The sequence below is a fragment of the Notamacropus eugenii genome, chromosome 3 (assembly GCF_028372415.1).
Source record: "Notamacropus eugenii isolate mMacEug1 chromosome 3, mMacEug1.pri_v2, whole genome shotgun sequence".
Lineage (NCBI taxonomy): Eukaryota > Metazoa > Chordata > Mammalia > Diprotodontia > Macropodidae > Notamacropus > Notamacropus eugenii.
The window spans coordinates 65909512-65925979 of NC_092874.1; the positions used below are offsets into that span (position 1 = coordinate 65909512).

The window sequence follows — 16468 nt, forward strand, 5'->3', positions numbered from 1 at the left end:
TTTATCTGGAGTCAGAAGATTTGGGTTTGAATCTTGGCTTTGCTGCTGAGTGCCTGGTCTTTGTGGGCCTCAACTTGCTCAGCTTTGGTTGGATTCAGTGGCTTATAGGAGTCTTGTTAGCCTTAATTCTGTGATCCTCCAATGTTAATGTCATTGATTCAATGACTCATAGGTTTCACCTATATGAAAGTAAAGCAACATTGGAGCAAAAATAATGATTATAGAAAGGAATTGAGATCCTAACATTACCAACTAAGATCACCCTGATAAAATATGTCAGGAAAAAAATGTATTTCCAACTGGTATATTTTGTCCAGGTGAGTTATCTTTCTAGCTAAAGTGTTTCTTTTGCAGCCATGACCCAGGCAGCTAGGTGCTACAGTGGATGAGCTCAAATCCTTCCTCAGACACTTACTAACTGTATGACCCTGGGCAAGTCACTTACCCCTGTTTACCTTAGTTTCCTCATCTGTAAAATGAGCTGGAGAAGGAAATGGCAAACCAGTCCATCATCTTTGCCAAGAAAATCCCAAATGGCATCATGAAGGGTTGGGCGTGACCCAACAATAAGTCCCGCCAGTCAGACCAGGAGTGTCAAACATGTGACCTGTGGGCTGCATGCAGTTTACTACACTTGAGTGCAGCCTGAAGCAGATTAAAATGTTAATAGGAAATATTTAATAAAATAAGTAAAAATACAATAAAATCTAGATAATATTACACTTAAAAACTGTCAATATGCAGCTCACAGGAATCCTTACATACACATTAATGGCCCCCATTTGTATTTGAGTGTGATACCATTGGTGTTATTGTGCAAATGACCTGTTGAGGCGTTTATGAGGCTTCTTCATAAGGGGGTGGGAATGAGGTCACTATAAATGACTTCCCTCTACTGTTGTTCCTCTGGCCAGGGTAGGCTATGTCTTTCTCCATTTGAGAAAGCCTTAGAAAACACCTGTGGAAACTGACCCTTTGGAACCTCTTACTTTGGGCACGATATGGCCTCAGATGTTTGCCACTCCTTTCCTTTCCTGGTTTACTGTGTAGAGGACTTGCCTTTGGAATCCTTTCTAACTTTAGAACTGTGATTCTATGACCTCTAAGTGTCCCTTCCAGCTAAAACATTCTCATGTTCCATGAGACATGTTGCTGGGTCACCTGGTTTTTCTAGACCTCAGTTTTCCCAACAAAGGAGTGGGACTGGAGGATCTTAGCCTTCTCGATATAAAGTCTAGAAGTTTTGTCAGACACTGACTGTGCTACATGATCTTGGGCATGTGCTGTTCTTCTGGGGACTTCAGTTGATCCTGTTTCCTTACAAACAGTTCATTCTTCAGTTGCTTATTATCATTGTTGTGTTATTTTTATTATCACTGATAATAATAATGATGATGCATTTGTTTTCTTCCTTTACCTAATTGAAAATCAGCAAGTTGTTAGAGCGGTGTCTGGTATGACTAATGACACAAATGTCTCCATTTTGGGGAGAGGGAGCCATTTTTGTTTCTTTAAGAGGCAGAACCATGGTTCCCCTTTTAGATGAAGTTGATAGGAAGTGGGGAGGGAACCCTACTGGATTCCCACAATGGAGAGAAAGTGAACCAACTAATAATAAAACCTCTAGCTTGTCTGAATGAAACCTCCCATAGGAAGAGAGGCCAGAGAAGTTGGCACTTCAGGTACCAAGACAGAATGCTATTTTGAACCAGACCTTATCAGTGGGGCTAGATAAATGATGCCATAACCTGGGCACCACATCACGTACACCTGCTCAGGAGTTTTATTACACATGGTCTATTTTCAGGGGCATCTTTTTGCTTAGGAGGGCATATTTAAAAACAACCCCCACAGGAGGAGGGATCCAGCTCCAAGCTTCTTTATGTAGCAGGGCTTTTGCACAAGCCTGGAGTGATTTGTTCATTGCTACATGTGCAGAAGGAAACAACTCCAGTATGGTGGCAAGAATGTGGAATGCCTCACAAGGGGTGGAGCTGGTAGAGAGACTCTTGGGAGAGAGGTGTGTGAGTTTGGAGAGAGTCTTTGGAACAGAGATGTTGGAAGCTGCAGACATGTAGGGGAAACCAGCTCTTCAGTATATCCCTGTTTTTTTGCTTGTCTCCTTAGAGACTTCAGAGAGAGAATTTCTCCTTGAATGAAATTGGGTTCTATCTTTTTCTCTCATTTTTTGTTTTGTTACATTTTAATCTATGTGATTTCTGTTTGTGTGGCTAAATGAGTTTACTCCTTATTATCTGTGACAGTTGATTGTGTAACTAGAATTTGTTGGGAAAGCACAAATTAAGATCTAGTAATTAGAGAAACAGGTTTTGCTCTGAAACTAGTGTACCCATAGATCAATAATTTTGACTCAATGTAATTCTAGTTTTGTGCCTCATGGAGATAAGGGAGGAAGGGAAAGAGCAAATGTTCAGCAGCCATAGCCCTGCTGTTACTTCTCTCAGGTTTCCCTTGGAGAGGACTGGGCCAGCCTGCAGAGATAAAACTATTTGTGTGACCTGCAAGCCACATGTGAACAAATGCTTCTTAATAATAAGGGGACGGGGGAATGTGCCTGCCTTACGTGAAGGAATCTAACATTTTATTGCTTTACTAGAGGCTTAAAGCAACAAAAGAGAGTGCCAAGCCTTGTGATACACTCATGGGTCATGGTGTCACCTACATGATATCATGATCCTTTTCAAGAATGAAGGACAACCAATGACAACATGAGTACCCACCTCACCCCACTTTGCTTCAGGGCTACACTTGGAAGGGGAGCTCAAACTGACTTAAAAGTGGATGTTTAGTTTTATTTTCTACCTGAAGTCTAGGCAGATAAATAAGACAAGGAGAATTGGAAAGCAGAACTATTTGTTCAAGGTCTAGAGAACTAAGTTCTAGCAGTCCAGTAAATTTAGGGGAAACATTTCCCTTCTCCCTGTGTAAGGGACAGAACAGGAAGATCATGGGAGGATGATATCTGGGATGATTTCAAGGTTTGTTATTATAACCAAGTACTTAAAAGCACCTTCATGCTTAACAAAGACAGAGCTATTTGGGCTCTTTCCTGTGCCCATTACAGAAGGCATCCTTAGAGTATCACTCATCTCTTGAGCAAGAAATTTTGGAGTTGTTTTTTGACTAGTCACTGCCTTTAGCTCTATGCAGTCCTTTGTGAATTGTAGCCACATTTCCTGTTCCTTCTATAGATTCCCATCCCCTCTCTTCTTTGTCCCTGGCCATGCTAATAATTACAGCCTCAGCTCAGGCCCTGATAGCCTGTGCTGCTTGTAGGCTAGCCTGTCTTGGTATAATCCTCTGTCTTGGCCATTCCCTGCTGTGTTGACCATGAATCTTTCCTTTCATCGGCTTCCCTTTGCCTTGGAGTTTATGATTCATGTACTCACTGTGGGTTTCAAGGTACTTTATCAGTATCTTTGTTCAACCTTACTGCCCTTAGCACTTTCATCCTATTCCTAAATCAGGATTAGAGACCTAGTTTCATCCCAGACCACAGTTTCTGTTCCTTCCAGACACTGCCTCTCTAATTTGATTATCTCAATTTTTCTCTAAGCCTTCTTTTGGGAAATATGTTGTGCCTAGAATGCTTCATTCAGCCCTCCCAGTTGACCAGCTTCTCTCTTGTAGCATTCAACCAACTGGGAGGGAACTGTGTTTTAACGGAAGGGCCAGGGATATAAATCCTGACTCTGTCCTTTAGTTGGACAGATCATTTAATCTCTCTCGTTTTCAGTTTCCTCATCTGTCAAATGGGAATAAAAACATTTCTGTTACCTACCTCACAGGGTAGCTGTGTGGGTCAAATGATAATGTATACAAAGTGCTTTGTCAACACTGCATAAAATATCAGCTGCTATTCAGTTGGCTCTTAAAATCCACATCCTCTAATGAGATCTTTCCCAACTAACTGGAAATGAAACAGGGATTTCCTGCTAATCTCATCCTGTGTCTTAATAAATCACCCTCATGATTCATTCTTTGTTTCCTACCACAAAAATACACTTGATCTATTGTATATAAATGCAGATACTGCCTCCTTCATATTCTATTCCCATATATGGAAATTTCTTCATTTACAACAAGGATCCTGTCAAGTGCAGAAACATATTTATAATCATTCAGGACCATTAGGGCCACTAACTTCAAGTGGAACTAAACAGAATAGAAAATAATCATACCAAATGTGGGGACTAGTTTTCATGTGGAGAAATTAAGTAACTTGCTGAAGCTACACAGCTGTAGGGGTCACATTAACTAGTAAAGGGAGGGCCTGACTGGCTTAAGTCAGAGGCAGCTGGACGTTTTCATTACCTTTGCCCTTCTTTCAAAGTGTATTAATGCTTTGGCTAATTTTGAGTAGCCCTTTGTCAACTTTAAAGTGTTTCATAAATGTGATGTATTAATAATAAAAAAAACCCAATAAAAATGTATCATCTTTGGAATATGGTATCACCTAGCTGCAAATGGGCAGCATTCTAAATATGTTGTGGTATATACATTGGCTGGTTGTTTGAGGTTAGCGAGTAGGCACTGGGGGTAGACTGTTGGACTTGGAGTCAGGCCAAGCTTGAATCCTGCCTCAGATATGGATTAACTGTGGGACCCTGGGCAAATCACTTAACCTTTTTCTTTCAACCTCAGTTTCCTCTTCTGTAAAATGAGGATAATAGCACCTACCTTACAGGGTTGAGGGTTGTGGTGAAGATCTAATGATGATATATTTTCAAGTGCTTGTAAATCTTTAAGCACTATATAAATGCTGGCTATTTTTACTGTTATTGTCATCCCTTGGTCTGTGATAAAATAAATTTCCTGAATTTGTCAATACAATAATTTTATCTTAAGGAATAGTTGGCATAATCTTGTACTTGAAGGTTTGCAAAGTGTTTTTTCATATTTTCTCATATGATCCTTAACCACCTACTTGGTGATAAGGTCCCAAAGAATGATGTTCATAGATTTAGAAATTTGGTGGCAAGTGAATCCAACTCACTCATTTTACAGGTGAAGAAATAGAGGTCTACTCAGGTTCAGTAACTTGGGTCCTTTGACTCCAAATCCAAGATCCTTTTGTCTGTGCCCTGCTGCCTTTTACTCTAGAGAAGTTCACGTCTTCTCTCTTAATCCCTTAGGATGGTTTTCTTGCTATTCAAGGCTGCTGCCTTGGGGCAGTTAATCTATTTCTACTTGTGCAGGCTGATGAGGGAACGCACTCAAGGGAGGCTATACTTCCCATCCTAACCAGCCTCCACCCTCGCAGTCTTCTTGCTGTGCCTCCCACAGCCCCCCATCATGACCCTTGCTCCCATATTTTCCACTTCTTGTTCTTGGAACAATAGTAATATCATGGTTTTTGGAAAGGTCTCAGCAATGAACCATCCTCTGATTTAATTCTCAATCCCTATTGTTTCCCAGAGCAAAACATTCTTCTTTGATTCCCTCCCTTCCCCCTCCCCCCCAGTATTTGTTGTTTCCTCCAGTGGAAGGTACTGTAGTCTCCTGGAGTGCAGGGACTCACTTTTATATTTGAATTTTTATTGCTTAGTGTATTGCCTGGGTCATAATAAGTAATTCCTGTTGCTGTTCAGTTGTTTCAGTATGGTCTGATGCCAGATTTGAACTCAGGAAGATGAGGCTTTCGGACTCCAGGCCATGTATATGTATGTGTGTGTGTACATATATGTGTGTATATTTCCTATTGTAACAGGAGTTAAAAATCTTCCCTGAGCTTTGATAGGCCTCAGGTGGGGCTATTGAGAAGGCTTGATTAGGAGAGGCTTGTTTCCTATGAAAGCCCACACCTTTTGCTGATTGCTAATGAGTCACTGGGTCAGCGGTCGTGCCCTCCTACTCTGAAAAGAGTATATAGACCCTGAGGCAAGGTTTGGCTTTAGAGCTTGGTTTTTGGAAGAAGGTTCAAGTGCTGGATGAGACTAGACAGCCGTTTTAAGAAGCCTCCCAACTTTAAAAATCCAGATGTTGGTGCTTCTCTCTGGTAATAATCATGGTCAGATCTATGGTCAGACAGTTGGAAGCCCTGTCTGTTGGTCCTGCTTGTGTTTTCTCTGTTGGTGTATGTGATTAAAGTAAGATTGTTTACCCTTCTGAAAGTTGCTTTCCTTTTAGAAAATTAGATCGAAGAACCTGTGCAGCAGGTCCTCCTGTGTATGCCAGGTGCTTAACACACACGTATATGTACATACACACATATACGTGTGTGTGTGTGTGTGTGTGTGTGTGTGTGTGTGTGTGTGGAGGGTGAGGGGAGGATGCCTAGCACACCCTTTAGAACACCTAAGACTGCTAGGGCTCCTAACACCAGTTGGATGCTCAGCACTGGTTGGCATTTGCTACCTATTTCTTCGATTGTGATGTGATATCAGTGACTGTGAAAATGACATGTGTTCTAAAGAGGGTCTGTTCAGATACATGGGAAGTGGGCAGGAGCCTGACCAGTTTTCTAGTGTGGGAACAGAGTCCACTGACCCTTCCAGTTTTCCCTTTCCTGTGTCCTTGCTGAAACCTATCTGCCAGCACAATTAGTGTATCAGTGATTGATTAGGGCCCATTCTTCTCCCAAGGGGAAGCACATTCCTTGCTGATCCCTGTGTGGCATCTCTCATTCCACAGAAGTATATGTTTGAGTTAGGAAGAAGAAAAATCTTACATTTCCTCGGGGTCTGAATTGTTTTTTTTGTATGTCAGTATAGTCATAGATTTTTGAAGGCAACTGACTTCTCTGGAAGGGCCCAGGCTCCCTCTAGTGGTTAAGGCTTCTAGGCAATGAGAACAATCCAGAATTGTACAGATTGCCCTACTGTATGTAGCAGGCATCCTCACGTGCCCTGGTGAAATACTTGAGCCTGTTTTTGAAGGAGGATCCTCCCACTCCCCAGACTTGGGGAGTGCCTTTACATACCATCTGCATAGCCGGCTGTCATCAGAAGAATTAGTTGTTTTCCCTCCTTTATTCTGAGTAACCTCAAGAAAAAAAATCTTTTTCATTGGATTCCAAAGCCTACTGGATTGCCATTATTTTCATTAGCATCAGTGACATATTCTCAGAACCTGGGTACTCATCCCAGCTTTACTATTGACCATCTGTTCAGGTCTCAGTCTCTCGATCGATCCCTTTAGTTAAGTCCATGATCCTATGTCTTTCTCTCAAGTGAGGACTTTCCATTTTGATGAATGCTCAGAATATTTTATAGATGTCTCTCTTTCTGTGTGACATTGTTCTAGTTTTTTGTAAAACTCTTCTCTATTTACACCTCTGGCTGATAACCAACCCTTCTCTTGTACCATTTGGTTTAAACTTAATAGGAGGATTGTGATAGAAATCTGAAGGATGTGCTAAGTACCCCTCCCTCCATTAAAATAGAAATATATATGCATATACACACACACACACACACACACACATCAAATGACAGGCAGTGACAGTTCCTGAGGAAGACAACATGCAAATAACTGTACGAACAAGATATATACAGGATAAAATTGGAGGGTAATTAGAGAAGGCACTAGCATTAGGAAAATTGGAAAAAGCTTCTTGTAGAAGGCAGAGTTTTAGCTGAGGCCTAAGGAAAGCCTGGGAGAAAATTCCAGGTATGGGGGAGAGTCAATGAAAAATGTTCGGACTGTCAATAGAAATATCCGTATCCTTTAGATATGAAAGTGACCTTAGAGACAATGTCCAAATTCATCCTATAGGTGAGTAAACTGAGGCCCAAGGAAGGAATGACTTGTTCAAAATGACACGTTGAGTTCGTGGCCAAGCTGAGAAGAGAACGGAGATTTCTTAATTCTCAGGCTGTGGCTCCATCGGCCTGAAAAGCTTAGGGAATAGAAAGGCCACTCCTTCTCTGGGCCATGGTGACCTCCTAATAGTACTCGTTAATGGCATAGCCTAAAGTAGAGTTCATGTGTCCAGAGTCTTCTCTGCCAATGTCGCTCTTCAGACTGTCATTTAAAAGCTTGGAGAAAGCCATAGCATCCTTTCCCTTTCTTTGTACATTCCTGTAAGCACCAAGAACAAGTGGGCCATGATTATAAATGGTATTGGTGAGGTGCCCACTTGTCCATGGTGCTCAGCTAAGAAAGATGCAGAAGGAGCAGAATCATCACTGTGGGCAGACCCATGATCCGTCCTGCTAAGGGATCTGTGAAAGCAGTATCAAGAGAGATTGGGAGAGTCATTTGCCGTTTTCCTGAGGTTACTTGTGTGCTGAACAACAGGTAGCTAATATAACAACTGTTTCCTAACAAGTAGTTATGGATCCAAAGGTTGGTTGTAGCTCTTCATGGGCTTCTTGGTTAATCAGTTAGTTCATTTATGTGTGTATTTATGTAGCTTATAAAAAAGAATGGTCCCAAGGTGGCCTGTAGAAAAAGGCACTAGACAAGAGGTCAGGAACTCTCAGTAACATGCAGTATGATTTGGGGCAAACTCTCTGGGACCTCAGTTTTTTCATCTATAAAATGAATAGGCTAGGATCAAGGGGAAGCTTGGCATAGGGGAAAGAATGTTGACTTTGGAGGCTGAGGAATTGAGTTCACCTGTGTGACTTTGAATATCTCATAACCTCTCTGGGCCTCGATGACCTCATCTACAAAATAAGAGGGAAAGAAGGGAACAAATGTTTATTAAACACTTACCATATGCTAGGCACTGTGCTAAGCACTTTACAAATGTCTCATTTAATCCTCACAAGCATCATGGGAGGTAGATTCTATTATTATCAACATTTTCCATTTGAGGAAACAGACAAATGGTTTAAAACTTGCTCAGGGCCACACAGCTAGTAAATGCCTGAAACTAGATTTGAATTCTAGTCTTCTTGACTGCAGACCCAGCACTTAATTCTCTGTGTCACCTAGCTGCCTCAGGTAGGACACTGGATGAGATCAGGGGATATTAAACCCCAAGGGGTCCATGAATAGACTTCCAGGGAATGGTGAACTTGGATGGGGAAAAGAAAATTACATCTTTTTATTTGCTAACCTTTGGCTTCCTTTGTAATTCAATGCATTTTATTTTATGCATTTATAAACAGTATTCTGAGAAGGAATCCAGATTTAATCAGATAGTCAAAGGGGTCCATGGCACAAAAAATCTTGGCCTAGATGATCATTTAGGCTTCTTCTAGTTCTAAATCCTATAAAATGATCTTTGAGTTCCTTTCAAGCCTTAGTATCATTAATTCAGAATCAATAGATTATACCATTATACTTTATGATATTTAAAATAATACGTGATATAGTCATATGGCATATTTTGTAATGTATTAATTTCAAATCTATAATTTGAAATAGACACAAGACTGTCTGTATTTTAGTATGAAATGTATAAACTCATAGCATCCGTGCTAGCTTTTGGGGTCACCTTTTCCAGCTCCTTCCTTTTACAGATAGGGAAATTAAGGCCCAGAGAAGGTAAATGACTCATCCAGACCTCTAAGTGGAAGATTTCTTCTAGCTTTTCTCTATTATCATTTCACAGTCTACTAGTTAGGCATTTTCACCTAGATATGAAGCTTGTTCATACAACAAAGTAGAACAAAACTCCTTTCTTACATCTAGTCCAAGCCTTCCCTAAATATGCCTGATACAATTAGGGCATTTTAGCATGACAATCTATTTATCAAGAATCCAGTTTACTAGTACTTATAGTTCAATTCCAACATCTCCAGGAGAACATCCCATTTCATTGGAATCTCAAGAATGAGACTGCTTTACTTGAACACTTTGGTCTTTTATTTAAGCTGAGAACAGACTGAACCCTAAAGCCTGGGCAAATACAATAAGCATTTTGGGCCTGAAACAGTTTTGTTTCTTTTATTACTGTGGGTTTTCAGCATTGTGTTTGAAGAGGAGCTATTTATGGGCTCATAAACAATGTGCTGGAGGAAAGGAATTTAAAGGATGTCCTTGAGTGAACACTGGGTTTTACAGTGGGGAGTCTACACTGGGTGTTAACCCTTCACCGTCTACCAACCATCACCTTGGTGCTGTTAAAGAAGAAGCCTGGGCCCTCACTCCCAGTCCTGATGCCTGGGCCTTGTTGCCCTATGAGTACACCACCTTGTGTCTTAGCTTTATCAGAGGCTTTTCTAGGTCCCTCCAGTCCTCCCCCTCCGTTGACCCTATCTGTATCTTGTAGGTACATAGTGGTTTGCATGTTGTTTCTTCCATTACAGTGTGAGCTCCTTGAGAGCAGGAACTATTTTTGCCTTTACTTTTTATCAGTATCTGGAACATAGTAGGTGCTTAATAAATGTTGGTTTGTTGGCAACTAAATAAGCATTTGATAAATGCTTGTTGATTGATGAGGTTGTAGAAATGTGAGACATGGAGTGTTTCATGTTCGTATGGCAAGAGAGCCAGCTTGGCTGATTGATGGAGTTTGTGGAGAGCTGGAAAATAAGGAAGGGGCCAGGTTGCGAAAATGGTAATCAGAATCCAACAACCATCAAAAGTCTGTATTTGATCCTAGAGGTAATAGGGAGTCACAGGAGTTTATTGAGGAGGGTAATGATGTTGTCAGAAATGAGCATTAAGAAAATCACTGGTTACTGTTGGGGAGGAGAGGTTGGGGTCAGGAGTGACTTGAAGCAAGCAAGACCCATCAGGAGGAGACCATTGCAAGAGTCAGGAGAGAAGTGGTGAGTGGGATGGGAGCTAGGGTGATGACCAAGAGAGTAAGAGATTGTGGAGGTAGAAAGGACTTAGCCCAGTGAATTCAGAGAAGAGAAAGCACTGTGGATGATGGGTCTCATGCTGCCCACATTTAACTGTGTGGCTTCTCTTTGGAGGCCTGGGCAGACAAAAAAAAAAAAAAATCAAATCAGCTCCTGTGGATAGTTAAGAGAAGATTTAGTGAAAGAGAAGCCTCATCTCCTCTAAAATGAGTTTATATCATCTATAGATTTCAATGGAATTTCAGGGCCAGAAGGAACTGAAAAGATCATGCAGCCTAAAAAAGATCCCTTGTTTTGCATGTGGTGAAACTGAGGCCCAGACAAGTTGTGTGATTTATTCCAAATAACATAGCTGTAGCAGGTATCCCAGCTCCCACTTTAATGTTCGATGCTCACAAGTTCTACCTAATTCATTATGATTTGACTGTAAATGATAAAAAACCAAGCAACAAACCTTTTAAAATTTTTACCCAGTCTGTCTGTGGTCAAATTTAAGGACCAGCCCTGAGAAGCTTTTGCCTTAAATTGGCTCAAAGTTCCTACCAGACAGTGATTAGTTTTGTTTTCTTCCACTGTTGGCCTATGTAGAGTTACCTCAGTCCAGAAAGGCAGCAAGTACTTAGATCCCTTAGATCAGGGATGGAACCTGAAAACTTGAGGCCACATGTGACCTTCTAGGTCCTTGGGTGCTGTCTTTTAAATGAGTCCAAGTTTTACTGAACAAATCCTTTTATTAAGGGGATTTGTTCTGTGAAGTCTGGATTCAAAGGACAGAACATGAGCACCTAGAGGGCCACATGTGACCTTGAGGCTGCAGGTTCCCCATACCTGCTTTAGACAGAACTTCCCTTATCGCTGTTCTTGACCCACAACTCTCCATCAAACTACCTCCTAAGGGGGGGGGGGCGTAGAGAGAGAGAGAGAGAGAGAGAGAGAGAGAGAGAGAGAGAGAGAATGTCAGATCTTTGACGATAGGGACTGTTTTTGTCTTTGTGTTCTCAATCCCTATCATAAAGACTTATTGAGTGAATGAATGAATGATATACTGTTGGTGCTAAGGATTTAGACTAGACATTAGGTGGGACCACATGTATGGTGCATTTCATAGCCATCATGCTCTTCAACCATTCAAAAAGGATTTCTTAAGTACTATGCTAGGTGCTAGATATACAGATGCAAAGAATGAAAAACAATTCCAACTCCAGGGAGTACTTTCTAATGGGGGAAGCAACAAGTGCATTTAACATGTATATACAGTATAATTATGAATCTAATCATTGTAAATATGTATATATGAAGTAGATAAGTGCAAAGGAGTCTGGGAGTTTAGGCACTGGCATCTGGGGATATCAGAAAAAACCTTTATGCAGAAGGTGATGCTTGAACTGTACTTTAAAGGAAGGGAGAGGACTCCACTGGAGGTGGGGGTAAAAGGATGGTTCGCTCCAGGAAAACTTGCTTGGGTTTGCTGACTTATAAAAAGCCAACAGTGTCTAAGATTTATTACTCTTTTGCCTGGGATCCTGTAATTTCATGCTGTTTTCTGTTTTCTGATTCTTGGCGAGGCTGCTCAGGATGTAGGCTCTTTCCTAAGTTTCTGTACCCTTCAGGGAAACTCCTCATCAATGCAGGGTGACTCAGCAGTGATGAGAGGCAAACAGAGCTGTGAGATCCCAGGAGAGTGTGTAGCCCAATTTGGCCCACAGATTTGGGGAAAGCTGCTGTCAGCCCCTTTCAAGGGTTCTGTAGTAATCTAATCAGTCATCTAGATCAGAATGGAGCTCAGTCACAAGCTTTTTCAGAAAAACTTTGATCAGCTTTCTGGGAATCAGCTGGATGGACTGATTGGATGCCCTTTAGTGCTTGGTTGAAGCAATAACTGATTTCTAGGAACTTGGAATTAAGCTTTCACCTTCTCTAGACCCTTGCCTTGGCATTATTGCTCTGATATTGGGCTAGAGCAAATCCCAGTATTCAAAATGAGCCCTAGGATTCTGAAGGGTGATTCTCCTTATGTGGGAGAATGGAATGGAATAACAAGACCTGAGCAAGGGGAGTCCTTCCTAACCCAAAGAAAGGAAGACTTTGGAGTTCAGATTGCTTGTCCATCAAAAGCACAAGAGCATGGAGTTCCTGTGAAAGGACCTCAAAAGTCATCTAATTCAAACCTGTCATTTTACAGGTGAGGAGACTGTGGTCCAGAGAGTTCAGTTGCCCAAGGTCACACAGACAGAACTTGAATCCAAGTTTTCTGACTCCAGTCAGGTGTTTTTCCCATTACTCTCACATCAAGTATGTGACCATGTAGTATGATTTGAGCCTTTATGGCTTGCACTGCCCAACACCTTCCAGTTGGGATCCTTTACTGAGTTTTTTCACCATCACCTGATCCTCTAGTTTTCCTGAGTTCCCCAAACTCAAGGAGCCCCCCTCCCACTTCCTTCTTTGTGGTTATAAAAGGGCATTTACTCCAAAAGTCTGCGGGGAGGTTAGAACTATATGCATCAGGTGTTTCTCTTATCCATTGGCTGCAATAACAACAGTGATCACAATAATAGCTAACAATGCTTCCCTTTTGAGCCTTATAAGAACCCTATGAAAAAGGGACTGTTATCATTCTCATTTTACAGATGAAGAAACTGAGGAGAAGTTGTGACTTGCTTAGGATCACGTTAGTAGGTACATGAGGTAGCATTCAAACTTAGATCTCCATCCCACCACATCATCCAGGGTCTCATGTTGAGTCATGGCTCATCCTCACTGGTTCAACTGATAGGGACTCATTCTTTTTAGCAGAAACTCTACCTACTTTAAAAAGTTAAAAAAACTTACAAGGAAGCAAAGAAAAGATGGACGGCTCTCGACACATGCATAGTACTTTACTATAGAGGCTTTCTTGAAATGGAGATTCATTGCGGTCTGTTTTGAATCCTTTCATGTTCTGCTGTGCACATGGCAGAGCTTTTTTTATTCATTTCTTAGTTTGCATTATTTTAACTTTAGTTTTCATTTTTTCTTATCTTGTATTTAAGTTTAAAATTTAAAAATTACAAGTAAAAAAATGCTAAAACCCCTTCATTAGATAACATGTCAAACCTTTTAGTCATTCCTGTGGTGAGGTCTCTTTTTTTGAGAGGTTTCCATGGAATGAAGAGGTGAGGAGTTCGGCTCCTGGACTTTTCATAGATCTGACAGAGAGGTGTCTAGTGTGCTATTGAGGGGAGAGAAGGACCCAAGAAGTTGAGATCCAGGAGCAGCATGGACAAAATTGCCTAACTTCACGGTTTTGTTGTGGGGGAGGCTTCCTTAGACCATGTGATTTGTATCTCTGAGTTTGTAGTCAAAAGCCCTGTGCAGCATGGGAATTGGTTCTCTTGGCAATGTCTACATTGGGAGAACTAACAACGGAGAGGGAGAGGGAAAAAGAGAGGAAAAGGGAGAGGGAGAGAAGGGGTAGGGAAGAGAGAAAGAGGAAGATCTCTTAAAGCAGGGGTTCTTAACCAGGGGTCTGTGGAAGGGAGCCAATGGAGAGATTTTGGACAGTCCATGAAAATGGATGGAAAAAAAATTATATCCTTATTCTCATTCATCTTTAATTGAAATGTAGCTTTTCCTCCAGTTATTTAAAAACAGTACACTGAGAAGGGCTGCATAGGTTTCACCTGACTTTGCCAAAGAGGTTCATTACTAAAAACCCCTGTCCTAGAGGAAGGGCAGAAGGGCAGAATCTATCCTTTTCCTTGGGCTTGCAAAAGGCTACTGTGGGCCTGTTCAGAGACTGGTTTAACTTTTTTTTTCTTTTTTTGTATTGCCAAACACAGTGCTTGGCACATCATAATCATTTAATAAATGCTTGTTGACTGGCTATTCAAGAGTTCTATAGTTCCATTTCCTGGGAAGGGCTTTATAGTAGGTATGTATTGGGCACCTCCTGCCCAGGAATTTCCTATTAATTAACACAATACCTTCTCTTCACAGAAGTTGGCAGGAGTCTGCAGGATCAGAAGCAGCTGAATTCCTGCCAAGTTGTCCTTCTAGAACCTGCTTTGCATAATGAGTAGCCTCTAAGGATGGACTCTGGCACAGATTCTCACTTGTGACACACTCAAAGGATTTGTTTTGAAGCTCTTGTATATGACACAGAGGATTGATGCTGGCTGGCACAAGGCTAAAAAACTTGATGTTAGCAGAGAGAAAAGCTGGGCTAGTTTGGCTTATTTTTATTTTATTTTTTACCAATCTGGAGGGTTTATTAACTAAAAAAAATTTTTTTTGATGGTGGTTTTGGAGGGGGGAGGTAGTGCAGAGGAAGGTTTAAATTGGAAACAAAATTTGAAACTGTGGTGCCAGGCTCAAGAGGATACTGAGCTGAAATTAGCTGACCAGGGGATAACCAGGGATGAACAGGTTCTACTAATTAGTGACTGAAGACAGCAGTAAGGGCTTTGTTGATCTTGTGCCTGGCCCTCTATGGCTTCAGAATCATGAAGAAAGGATGGTTAGAGGAGGGTAAATATTTTATCATAATCATAATGCCTCTCGGTCATCTTTCTTAACTATTTTAATTTTCATAGACCAGTACATTGACAAGTAGAGATATTCAAATATCTGTAAAAAAAAAAAAAAACAAACCAAAAATCCAGATGAATATGCAAGATGAAGCAAACAGAAAAACACTCTGCATCACTTTATGTGTCTGTATGTTTTTGCAAATTCTGAAAATTCATTTTTTCATATCAGGCAGTAATATTCTATTATAGTAATATTAAATAATGTTTAATGCTTCTGATAAGTGTCTAGTTAACTTCTAGTTTTTCTGCCATTACAAACAGTAGTGATAACACATAATAATATAAATATGATTCTTTTTCTTGATGTAACCTCCTTGGAATATAGTACCTATAGTAGAACCATTGAATTAAAGGATATTCACATTTTGGTAATTTTTATTGTGTAATTCTATATTATTTTCTGAAACTACTGGCCCAATTTCCAGTGTCTTCAGCAGTGTAATAATATGCTTATCTTACCACCCCATCGTTTAACTGTGTTATCTCTGCCAATTTAATGGGCACTGGTCAGATTTTCAGAGTAGCTTTAATTTGCATTTCTCAAAATGAGAATTTTTTTGAACTTTTTTTTTTTTGATAACTTGTATTTTTCCTGAAATCTTCCTGTTCATATGCTTTGACCACTTTTCCATTTTTCATCTGAAGAATGGCTTTTGCTCTTATACTTTTGGGTCAATGCCTTAAAAGTTTTGGAAGTCAGACTTTTACCAAAGATGTTTGAAAGAAACTTCAGTTTTCCCCTCTTTAAAAATAAAATTTCGGATGTATTCTTTTTGTTTTTACATAGATAAAACTATTTTATCCCACAAGTTTCTCCAAGTCATGGCTTATTAAAATTTATCACCTCTGCATCATTGTGAAAGTATAATAATGTTTCCTTAATTAAAAAATGGATCATTGATCCATTTGGAATTTGTTGTGAAGTATGGAGTGAGGTGTTGATCTTTTCTCAGTTTTCTTTAAAAAAAAATCAAACTATTTATTTTTTCATCATACCACTAGGAAAATATGATGTAGCCTTGAAACACTGAACAGGAAGGCTATGTTAATTGCATTCAGTAAGAAGTTGGTATAAAGAGAACAAGATCTTTTCCAGCACAATGGCTGGTACTAGCATGTTGCTCAAAGTTTTAACCAACAGTGATAACTGGATAATTGGCGCTAGCTGCTTCT

The 16468-nt window shown here is 40.5% G+C and overlaps 1 long non-coding RNA gene across 1 annotated transcript in view; it reads left to right on the top strand.

Moving 5' to 3' along the window:
• Positions 1-5865: 5865 nt before the first annotated feature.
• The window catches only part of LOC140532819 (uncharacterized), a 77786-nt gene continuing 67183 nt past the window's right edge, over positions 5866-16468 (top strand). The window contains exon 1 of the long non-coding RNA XR_011976678.1: positions 5866-6019. This is a non-coding gene — a long non-coding RNA (uncharacterized lncRNA). The remainder of the gene's footprint in view (positions 6020-16468) is intronic.